Source organism: Hemiscyllium ocellatum, chromosome 4 (genome assembly GCF_020745735.1).
Source record: "Hemiscyllium ocellatum isolate sHemOce1 chromosome 4, sHemOce1.pat.X.cur, whole genome shotgun sequence".
Classification (NCBI taxonomy): Eukaryota; Metazoa; Chordata; class Chondrichthyes; order Orectolobiformes; family Hemiscylliidae; genus Hemiscyllium; species Hemiscyllium ocellatum.
This window is the reverse complement of record NC_083404.1, coordinates 96344602-96356911: the sequence shown is the minus strand read 5'-3', so window position 1 is coordinate 96356911 and position 12310 is coordinate 96344602. Positions and strand designations below refer to the sequence as shown.

General features: G+C 40.4%; 1 protein-coding gene across 1 annotated transcript in view; it reads right to left on the bottom strand.

Annotated features, from left to right (window-relative positions):
• The window catches only part of ripk2 (receptor-interacting serine-threonine kinase 2), a 50626-nt gene that overhangs the window by 36943 nt on the left and 1373 nt on the right, over positions 1 to 12310 (bottom strand). The gene's annotated exons all lie outside the window — the stretch shown is intronic.

Here is a 12310-nt window from a genome sequence, read left to right as displayed (position 1 = left end):
GTAATAAATGCTGCCAAGCCAAGGACGCCTTCACTTCATGAAGGATTTTTTAATAACTCAATAAAAAGTACTGATTCTTTGGAATTCTACACATCAGATGGCCACTGGAATTTCATCATTGAGTATATTCAAGATAGCATCTAGAAATCTGGTGATCAATAAGGACACCAAGGGGATTTCATGGCAAATTTATGAGAGATTGATAATTGGCCTAGATCTATAATGGCGGAGGCAGCTTGAAGGACTGAAAGGCTTATTCCTCCTCCTTTGTTCTTCCTTCTTTTCTCTAACAGAAACAGTTCCAATCTTTCCACATAATTCAAATTCATCATCCTTGCAACTATTCGAAAGAATTGTATTCTAAATAAGCTTAGCCTCAGTAAAAGGTGTTCACCCCAACACCTTTAACACTGGCATTCATCAAATACTAAAAATTGTCCAGATATGTTTTGACCACTAAAAGAAGCACAAAAAGGCACAGAGGTGCCTACTACACACCTATGATCAACAAAGTGACACTGTATTTGTATGGTTCTTAGGTAGCAACAATCTGCTTGCCAATGCTCAGTTTGGGTTCCACCAAGTTCATTCTGATCTTGGTCCAAACATGGACCAAAGAGCTGAACTCAAGGAGGGGAGAGTGATTGCCCTTGACATCAAAAGCAGCATTTGGATGTGTATGACATTCAGGAACTTGAGCAAAATTCCACTTGCTGGAGTCATATCCAACATAAAGAAGATGGTTGTTCTTAATGGAGGCCAGTAATCTTAGCAGAAATTCCTCAGCTTAGTGGCCCACTTATCTAAGTCGCATCATTAATGCCCTTCCCTCCATCATAAAATGTCAGAAAGTGGAGAGCATTTTTGAATGATTATCTTGTATACTGTACCAGATGCATCTCCTCAGCTACTGAAGTAGTCTGTATCCATTGGCAGCAAAGCCTGCACAACATTTTGACTTAGGCTGACAAGTGGCAAGTAACATTTGTTCTACACAAGTGCTATGCAATGACCACCTCCAAAAAGAAAGAGAATTTCCCTTTGATTTTTCAAAGGCATTTCCATTGTTGATTCTCCAATTATCAACATTCTAGGGATTACTATTGACCAGAAACTGGACCGATTATATTAATACTGTGGCAGCAAGAACAGGCCCGAGGCCAGGAATTCTGCAGTGAGTAACTCACCACCAATGAATAACCCCTGCCCCCAAATCCCACAATGTCTGTTCACCACCTACAGGTGCAATTCAGGATTGTGATGGAATATTCTCCATTTGCTTGATGGCTGCAGCACCTATCCGCTCCATCTTATCACCTTCACCCCTACCTTCATCTACCTAACAAATTCTCAGCTACTTTCCCCCTCCAGCCCTCCTCCCATTTAACTGTCAGCCCCCTTGGTTCACACCCTCATTTCTGATGAGGAGCTTATGCTTGAAACATTGACTCTCCTGCTCCTTGGATGCCATCTGCCTGGCTGTGCTTTTCCAGCACAACATTCTTGATGGCTGCAGTTCCAACTCAAGAAGCTCAATATATTCCGCGACAAATTGACTGACATCCTGTGCATCACCTTCAACATTCACTCCCTTCACACTGACATACTACTGCCAGTGTATGTACCATATACAAGAAGCACTACTGTACCTCACCAATGCTCCATGAACAGCCCCTTCGAAATTCATGACTTCTATCACATAGAAAGGGTAGGGCAGCAGATGCATAAGAACACCACACATCTATAAGCTCTCTTTCAAGCCACACACATCATTCTGACCTGGAAATACATTTCTAAGAGTTGCTGGATCAAAATCCTGGTACTTTCAAATAGTATTATGGATTTACCTATACCCCAAGGACTGAATTCATTCAAGAAGTGGAGTTGACAGCGTTGGACTGCAGTAGACAAAAAAGTTAAAAAAAATATCATAACACATTGCAGCTTGTACTTCCAAATAAACCTGTTGGACTATAAACCAGGTGCTGTGTGATTTTTAATGTCATTCAAAGGCAGCTTACCACTTTCACCATGTTATTAAGGATGAACAACAAATGATCGTCATGCCAACAACAGGCACACACCCGAAGAATAAAATAGTTTGTTAGAACAAGTCTTGGTTGCAAATTTTGCCTTAGGATGTTCCTATGAAGTGACTTGGAATCTTTTGTATTTATTTCACATCCTAAAACAATAAAGTTTTATTATTGGCTGAAAGAAAGGACCTTATAAAATCCACCTAAACAGACAGATGATGTTTCAGATTAAATGACACTAGAATGCAAGGAATCATTATTTGTGAACACTAAATACATCTCTCAATACTGAATTCACTTGTTACCTTAGTTGATGTGCTAGACCAAGCTGATCATCTTCAATGCAAAGTATTGTCAACCACTTAGAAACTAAAACCTTTAAAGTTCTGGTCGTAAATCCTAGAAAGACAACACTCTAAGCAAGTCTTACATGCGTACAGGCAATTTCAGTTAATTTTCACAGCAGGAAATTCACCTCATCTAGAAAAGACAAGATAATCTATAATGGAACATACCAATTATATTCTTCTTATTGTAAACAGAAGATAAAATGTCAGGTATAAGCCAAGAGAACCACATACAGTGGAACCTCTATTATCCAAATACCGATTATCCGAAAATCTAGAGGTCATGATAGAAACATTACATCAAATACGTGTTTCCAACAGTGATCACGTCTTTTGTTTACAGCAATTAAACAGGCACCTTCTCCAAATGACTGACTGCCCACCCTCCCTCTCTTCCCACACTTTCCCTGGAGTTCGACACAGAGGTGACCCTAAAACCCCCATCCCCAGATAATCTCTCCAACATTGTCCTGCACAGGGCAACGGTCTAACCTGTCAAAAAGTTGCAGTAAAAAGATGTGCGAGAGTGGTGGCTTTGTGCGCATGCGTGCGCGTGTGTGCACGTGTGCTGTATTTGCAGACTCACCCCACAAAGGCAGCAACAGTCTTGATATTGGTGTACAGTCCAGCTGCCCCGGAGACAGTTCTGGGGGCAGGGTCTCGCACACTGTGCTGCCTTGTCTCCTGAACGAGGAGCAGCCTTTAAAAACTCTGAGCCCGACTAAAGGCATTTAAAATCGATTAACCAAATAATCGATTATCCGAACGAAATAGTGCCCGCCCATCACGTTTGGATAATCGAGGTTCTCCTGTATTTACAATTCGGTGCCCAGACAGACCGACAGGCAGACTTATTTAAATGTAAAAGTATGTCAATAATGTCTGAGAATAAAAGACAGCCACTTTTCAAAACATTCAAATGTCAAATATTTTCAACTTCTCACATTCAAAGCAGAAGATTCCAAATTGACACCGATTACAGATTTGAAGGTGCAATCTCAGCTTATGCTGTAAAACATTATCGTTAGAATGATACACACTTGGAGGTGCCACCTTTCAGATGAACTCCTTAATTAAACTTGCAGGGCTTAGAAAAACATCCAACCACAATTGTATTAGCTGGATGTAGTATTACTGCTGAACCAATATTCTTCTCAACCACTGTCAGCACTTTTGTTTGGAAACTGGCAACTGTACTTATCAATGTAACACTAGTGGCTATAACTCACTCAGGAATGCAATAAGATCCTTTCTTTAATATTTGTTAAGCTGGGAAAAGCAAATGGAAAGCTTCTTTTTAAAAAACTGCTAAATAAACATCTACACAACCAAGAAAACTAATGATCATTTACACAAAAACACTTTTCCCAGAAGTATGCATCTTTACTTATTTTTTGGCAAGGTGTGGCTGGGAAGAAGAAATATAAAGGGTAGAAACTATGCTAAGTTTTTGTTTGATACGGTGATTGTTGGGGCTATGTGATTGTTGGAGCTATAAGGTTAACTTCGATCTCTGCGTTTGATTACTTGCCACCCAAACTACACAAAACAAAAATTCATGGTGTTTCTTTTTTTTAAATAAAAAGATTAAAGACCTTCAGTTAATCACGATTTGACATTCCCAGTGGTTTTAAATATCAGGTTAACAAAGTGGGATTAGAGGACTTGTCTGAAGTGCAGAAACTGGGAGAGAAGGATCTTACAAATTAATATTCCTGCTTAGTAACATCAAAAGATCAACAATATACCAGTCAGTCAGTCAGTCAGTCAATGTATAATAATACCAAACAAGTTCCCATAAAACTACAGAAAACATCTCTGCTATATACACCCATCATGACATGACTCTCCATTTAAAACACATTGTTTCTTTAATTTGAAGAATTACTGTTGCAGAAATTCTACCATTCCTTGGCATTCATCCAATAACAAAATTAGCAGAAGTTGAGTTTAAGTTTGCTTACCTGAATACTGATAAGCCCATATTTGACAGAACATAAATAGATTCTTGTCTGCAGGTCAAATCATTACACACGATTTCCATTGAAATTCTAAACATTTTCCTTTGTGATCCACCTCTAATCATTGACACCAGCTTTTCTGATATCTATCCTTGTCACTTTGTCTAATCCATCCATTCACTTTGCCATGTACCATGACATACATGTCCTCAGTCCTTCTCTCAGCAGCAACAACTTTAGTTCAGGACTCAGTGTTCAGATCTACATCTTGCAATCAATGCATAACAAAAAAACTGTTCTTTTTGCCTGCAGCCAAAAAGTACCATTAGCTTAAACAACAGCCAACCTCCTAAATATACTTTCTCTGCACTTACTGTAATTTCCTCCACCCAATCTCAAGTTTGCAGCATTTTTGTAAATCTTTGTCTGATCTTTCCTTGCCTGACCCCGAATAAAACAATGATCCATTCAATTCTGCCTCCGTGAACAGCCTTACACTTCCTTCACACTTATGCACCTATTTGTTTTTAAACAGGCTGCTTCCCCTACCTACTGGGGTAATTGTTCTTGACTCGGCTTTGAATTCTTGCCTCAGCCCTCCTCCCCTCTTAAATATTTCTTTGAATCATTTCAGTTTCTCCAATAATACAAGCCTGGGAGAAATCAGAGTGTAAGCTTTTTTCCTTCAAGCCTAATCTCAGCACTGTCAACAAATCTAAGAGATTTATGCTCGGTGTTAGAAATTACTTAGTAATTTCCTCTTAAGGTCTTCCCTCCACCATTGCAACTGCCCTAAGCTTATAATCTCCTATCTGTATACCCTGCTTCCACATAAACCAATGGAAGAGTGATCAAAAGGCTAAGTTAAAAGTTAAAATAAACATAACTGGTAAAACAAAGCAACTTAAGGAGGGAATTCCTTAAGAAGAAAGCTGAGGTGAAGCAAGGCATGGTTGTCAGTGGTGAAACTGGGAGATCAATAGGATAGAGAGCTAAAATATTTGCCTGCAGTTCAGAAGACCTACAGAAAAGATACAGCATGGAAAGAAGCCATTCAGGACACCATCTCTCTTCTGGTTTAACAAAGTGGAACACCCCCTCCATCTCCCCAACATTCTAAATGCACATTCCAGCACTTGGTCCACAGTTTTCTAGATTCAGGTACAAGACCCAAGGTTTCTCTTCAGTGAGCAAGGGTTTCCTCTTCAACCACCATTTGGGCAGAAAATGCCAGACACCCACCACCCACTGGGTGAGAATGATTTCCCTTATGCCCCCTCTAATCCTTCTACCATTCAACTGACCTCTCCACTACACTGTAATTAAGTTACCTCTTGGACTCCTCTGTTCTGTGCCTCTCAATACCCAACTGCTTATTATGTATTCTCATTTTGTTTGCCCTGCCCAAATGAATAACCTCATATTTCTTCAGGTTGAATTCCATTTGCCACCTTTCCACTCTAATCAAACCATTGATATCATCCTGCAGTGGATAGCCATCCTTCTTTACCACCAACTATCCAGCTGGGTTTTGTATTGTCTGAAAACTTCCAATCATGCCTTTCCATATTTAAATCATTAATGAAAACCACAAACAGGAAAGGAACCCAAAGCAGAGTCCTGTGAAACATCTTTGGAAACAAGGTAGTCTGAAACAGTAGCAAAGAAATGGAGATGATGACAAGGACAGAAAACACTGCACTCCTTGCTACTGCCTGACCTTGCTTTTTCAAATGCTTGCTGAGAAAGTTGTGTCAGAGGAGGTTAGACTATACGAATGTGGATTTTTTTTCTCTGCCAGTCAGTCAGTGAACTTCACTGATTTGAACACCAACTGAGACTCCCGCTGCAAGAGACCTGTTTAAATCTGAAGGTTGCACCTTGGGAGTGCTATTGCTGCACAATGGAACATTAATCATCGAGTCTGACAAGCTCATGCAAAGGAATGGTGCTAGTGGAACCAAAGTGCAACTCCCACAGAAAAGATCAAGTTTCAAAAAAAAAATTCTGCATAATGCATGTGTATCAGAAGAATGCTGCAAAGTACCCCAAGTCTTGCCTCTCCTCTATCTTCTTGTGTTCTTACACTTAACAGTCCATGCAATGCCAGTCGAGCACTTTGGATGCATTCCCAAATTCCAGATTTGCAAATACAAGGCACTGACACAAAAAATGATATTCCATCTTTTAGTCACAAGTTACTATTTACATTTTCACTTATTGTATTATTCACTACTTCTAAATGTTCTACACTCAGAGGAGATAGTAAAATGTGTGACACTTTCCAATTCTATTACCAAAGTTCACAGCTTAAACACATCCTTCCAAAAGCTTCTATGATTTATATTTGGGGAGAAACTAAAGAAAGAGTCTTCAGATGACAAAACAAAAAGGACAGCTATCGAGCTGTTATTGTTCAGATAGATGTTGGAAGCATAAAACTTCACCCTTGTATCCTATACTATTAATCATTTTTGATGGTTCTTGCTGAATCGTTGCACTGCACTATTGAGTCACGGCAGTGAAAACACTCATTAAGCATATCAATTCTGGTATGTTACAAGCAAACAAACATGACCAAATGCATGTTAACAGCTGTAAATATCCCTGCTGTAGATAGAGTTAATTTGCAGTAATGGAAGCAGAGTTTACCCATAATCACTGAGTATGAATGAAAATGCTCTGTAAAATTTAATCATTAAATTGGAGTTTCATTCTGAGTAAGGACAACCTCCTCATCATTGACATGAAATTGATGGCCACTGTTGTGTTGTTAATAAAACTTCGGGTCTTTCGCACCCACCCCCCCTCAAAAGATGAAAGACAGCTTGAATCATTAGACAAATATCACCCTCTTTGGGACTCAGAAATGAACAGCATGACATAGTCTGACAACTATCCAAGATTTAGGAATACATCTTTTTTCCTCCATGTACTTCTAACGTTTTACACAAGAAAATAATACAATCATCAGGATTTGTTGCAATTGTTTCTGTAAAATCTTCATTCTTCCAGTGAACAACCTCCTTTAACATAAAGAAGCAAAGATAAACAGTGTGCTACTCCACACTGGTCAAAAAAACTAACGAAAAGTTAGTTTGGTTTCTAATAGTCAAGGAAAAAGTACATTTTCCTCATTTTTGTTTTGTCACCTAAAGATTTTTTTAGTTTAAGAGAAATCTGAAAAAGCATTCCAATTAACATTGAATTATGATTCAGGCAGAACCATCAGAAATGATTAATAACACAGGATTCAAGGTTGAAGTTTTATGCTTCCAACTTCCATCTGAACAAATACAGCTCAATAGCTGTCCTTTTTGTTTAGACACCTGAAGACTCTTCAGTTTAAGAGAAATCTGAAAAAAACATTCCAATTAGCTTTGAATTGCGGCACAAACCAACTGGTTAATGCATTGTCCTGTGCAAAGGAAATCGTGAACTCCAAATACTGATCATGATACCTTTGGATCCAACTTCAAATCAATTGATTTTCCAAGCTCTGACCTCATTCGCTACTGAGGGAGCAAAGTATTGAATGAATAAAATTATAACTTCAGAATGACTCGAGGAAATGCGGGTTAGCAATCCAGAGACTCAGGCTTGGAATCCTGCAATGGCAGCTGATGAAATTTAAAATCCAATTCATAAATTTGAAACATGCAAAGACAGCAATGGTGACCTTGAGAATTATCAACAATTGTTTTAAAATTCAATTGGCTCACCAACCTCGTTGTGGGAAGAAAAGCTACCATTTTTACCTGGTCTTTCATATGTGAATCTTGACTATCCTACCTAGCTGCGAATTCACTTTCAAGGAGCTATAAACCTGCACACTAAGGTGTCTTTGTTCAGCAACACTCCCTCGGACCTTACCATTAAGTGTATAAGTCCTGCTAAGATTTGCTTTCCCAAAATGCAGCATATTGCATTTATCTAAATTAAACTCCATCTGTCACTTCTCAGCCCATTGGCCCTGTTGTAATCTGAGGTAACCTTCTTCACTGTCCACTACACCTCAATTTTGGTTATCATCTACAAACTTACTAACTATACCTCTTATGCTCACATCCAAATCATTTATATAAAATGATGAAAAGTAGTGGACCCAGCACCGATCCTTGTGGCACTCCACTGGTCACAGGCCGCCAGTCTGAAAACCAATCCTCTAACACTACCCTGTCTTCTACCTTTGAGCCAGTTCTGTATCCAAATGGTTAGTTCTCCCTGTATTCCATGAGCTCTAACCTTGCTCACCGGTCTCCCATAGGGAATCATGTCGAATGCCTTAGTGAAGTCCATATAGATCACATCTACCACCCTGCCCTCATCAATCCTCTTTGTTACTTCTTCAAAAAAAAAACTCAATCAAGTTTGTGAGACAGAATCTCCTCACGCACAAAGCCATGCTGACTATCCCTAATCAGTCCTTGCCTTTCCATATACATGTACATCCTGTCCCTCAGAATTCCCTCCAACAACTTGCCCACCACCAATGTCAAGCTTACTGGTCTATAGTTCCCTAGCTTGACCTTACCACCCTTCTTCAACAGTGGTACCATGTTAGCCAATCTTCAGCCTTCCAGCACCTCACTTGTGATTATCGATGATACAAATAGCTCAGTAAGAGGCCCAGCAATCAATTGCCTGGCTTCCCACAGACTTTGAGGATACACCTGATCAGGTCCTGGGGAATTATCCACTTATGCATTTCAAGACATCCAGCACTTTCTCCTCTCTAATATGGACATTTTTCAAGGTGTCACCATCTATTTCCCTACAGCATAGTGGGCGGCACGGTGGCACGTGGGCGGCACGGTGGCACAGTGGTTAGCACTGCTGCCTCACAGCACCTGAGACCCGGGTTCAATTCCCGACTCAGGTGACAGACTGTGTGGAGTTTGCACATTCTCCCCGTGTCTGCGTGGGTTTCCTCCGGGTGCTCCGGTTTCCTCCCACAGTCCAAAGATGTGCGGGTCAGGTGAATTGGCCATGCTAAATTGCCCGTAGTGTTAGGTAAGGGGTGAATGTGGGGGTATGGGTGGGTTGCGCTTCGGCGGGTCGGTGTGGACTTGTTGGGCCGAAGGGCCTGTTTCCACACTGTAAGTCTAATCTAAATTCTATGTCTTCCATATCTTTTTTATCCCCCACAGTAAATAATATGCAAAATACTTGTTTAGGACCTCCCCCATCTCCTGCGGCTCCACACAAAGGTCGCCTTGCTAATCTTTGAGGGGCCCTATTCTCTCCCTAGTTACCCTTTTGTCCTTAAATGTATTTGTAAAAATCCTTTGGATTCTCCTTAACTCTATTTGCAAAAGCTATCTCATGTCCCCTTTTTGCCCTCCTGATTTCCCTCTTCATAATACTTCTACTGTCTTTATACTCTAAGGATTCACTCGATCTATCCTGTCTATACCTGACATATGTTTTCTTCTTTTTCTTGAACAAACCTTCAATTTCTTTAGTCATCCAGCATTCCCTATGCCTAGCAGCCTTTCCTTTCACCCGAACAGGAATACACAGTCTCTGAACTCACGTTCTCATTTCTGAAGGCTTCCCATTTTCCAGCCGTCCCTTTACCAGTGAACATCTGCCCCAATCAGCTTTTGAAAGTTCTTGCCTAATACTGTCAAAATTGGCCTTTCTCCAATTTGGAACTTCAACTTTTTCCATCACTATTTTAAAACTAATAGAATTATAGTCACCGACCCCAAAGCGCTTCCTCATTGACACCTCATTCACCTCCCCTGCCTTATTTTCCAAGAGTAGGTCAAGTTCAAGTTCTGCACCTTATCTAGTTGGCACATCCACATACTGAATCAGAAAATTTTCTTGTACACACTTAAATTTCTCTCCATCTAAATCCTTAACACTATGTCACACCCAGTTGTGATTTCACATGAAATTGACATGGCATCTTACAAATAGCATCTTTTAAATTCTTGACTATCTCATTCTATAGTGGCTCATGCATCATAAACCATGCACCAGAATATTAAAGTTTGCATAAATTGACTTGCTATTTCAAACAATTCACAGATTCACAGTGCAGAAGGAAGTAATTCGGCTCATTGTGCCTGTACCAACTCTATTATCAGCTCCTGCCTTCTTCCCATATTCCTGCACACCATTACTATCCAAAAGATCCATCCAATGCCCCCTCAAATGGCCCAATCGAACCTGCCTGCAGCACACTTCCAAGCAATACATTCCAAACCATAACTACTCAACATGTGCACATGTTCTTTTCACAAATCACTTTTGAATCATTTACACATCACTTTAAGCTTATGTTCGCTCTCATTCTTGTTTCTCTTACAGGTAGAAACAGCTTCACCCTATCTACCGTGTCTAGCTCACCAATGATTTTGAAACTCTCAACCAGATCTTTTCCCAACCATCTCTCAAGGGAGAACAGTTCCAATATATTCAATCCAACTTCATGGCTGATATTTTTCATTCCTGGAACTAGTCTCATTGCTTCTGCTCTCTCTCCAGTTCATAAACATCGTCCCTATAATGTGAAACCCACAATACTTTGGCTGAGGTCTAACAAGTGTCTTGTACAAGTTCAACGTCACCGCTCTACTCTTGTATTCTATGTAAATCTTCCAGAAAGTCTGGAGCCCTAGTTTGTTTTATTGAAAAAATATACTTTATTTCTTTAAAAAAATCATCGAGAAGTATAGACAAAGGGTCCTATAACAGTTCTGTACAGTCTTTGCAAAAAAAAAGCAAACATCATATTGGAATTTGACATTCCTCGGAGCTTCCCTCCAGTTGCATAACAAAGACCTATTCTACTCACACATGAAACTATTTACATTAATTTTGAGGTAACAAGAGGGTCTTTCTGGCAACTGAACAGACAGTCATTATACTTTGGCAGAAAGATCTTAGATGGTGAACTTCCTGCACTGCTGGGGCAAGCAGGTGCCTCGAGTTTCAGTGCACCCCTCAGCATATAGTCTTGGGCCTTGGCACATGCCAGTCTGTAACACTCTGTTAAGGTCAACTCTACACTAGAAGACCAACTAGTTTTGGGCAGACCAAAGAGTATATTTCACGGAGTTGATGGCCCTCCATGCACAGTCAGTATTATCCCAATGTGCATTCTGGAGAATAGCTGATAGAACAGAGTCTTGCGTCACAGAGCTGCTTGGGATGAACCTCGACAAAAACCAAAAACTCTCTCCAGACCTTCATATCATAGATACATTCCAGAAAAAGATGTGTGACATTCTCTGTCCTTCTGTCCACCCCTTTACCCATCACCTGGGGTGATGTGCAATGGCTCAGAGTCAGGGTACACATGACAGATCTCACAGGTAGTGCCCTTCTTACCACCAGCTATCTTGGTGCTTGTTGGAAAGTTCAGGCATAGCATTCTGTCAAGGGACTTTGACAGTCTGTTCAGGGAACCATGCGACAGGATCAACTTTCTCCTTTTCCTGCAATGTGCTGACCATTTTCTGATAGACTTGTGGTCAAAGGTGTTTTCCTTTGCAAATTTTTCCATGAGATACAGATGATACAAAACAGTCCAACTACTTGGAACATTCCATGGCAACGAGACCAAGGCCCAGTCCATATCTCCAGGGACAATTCAAACATCAGTAGGCAGTGACATTTGGTATTTGCATACCGTGGATCTATATACAGCTTGACACAGCTATGCACACACATGGGTCAGCTGGATGAGGGAAGCATTGGTTACATCCATTCCCTCTCCTTTATCCAGAGCTTTGTACATGGTGTCCCTGTGAACATGATCTATCTTTGGCCTCCAGACAAAATAGAGGATTGCTGGGGTGACTGCTAAGGCACACATTCTGTGAATGTACCAGACATGCAATACATACTACAATACTACATTACCAAGAGTACCTCACCTGATGAAATGGATAGGGAGTGGTGCTCCAATCTGCCCAGTTCCTATCTCACCTTGGTGCTACACTTCCCCCAA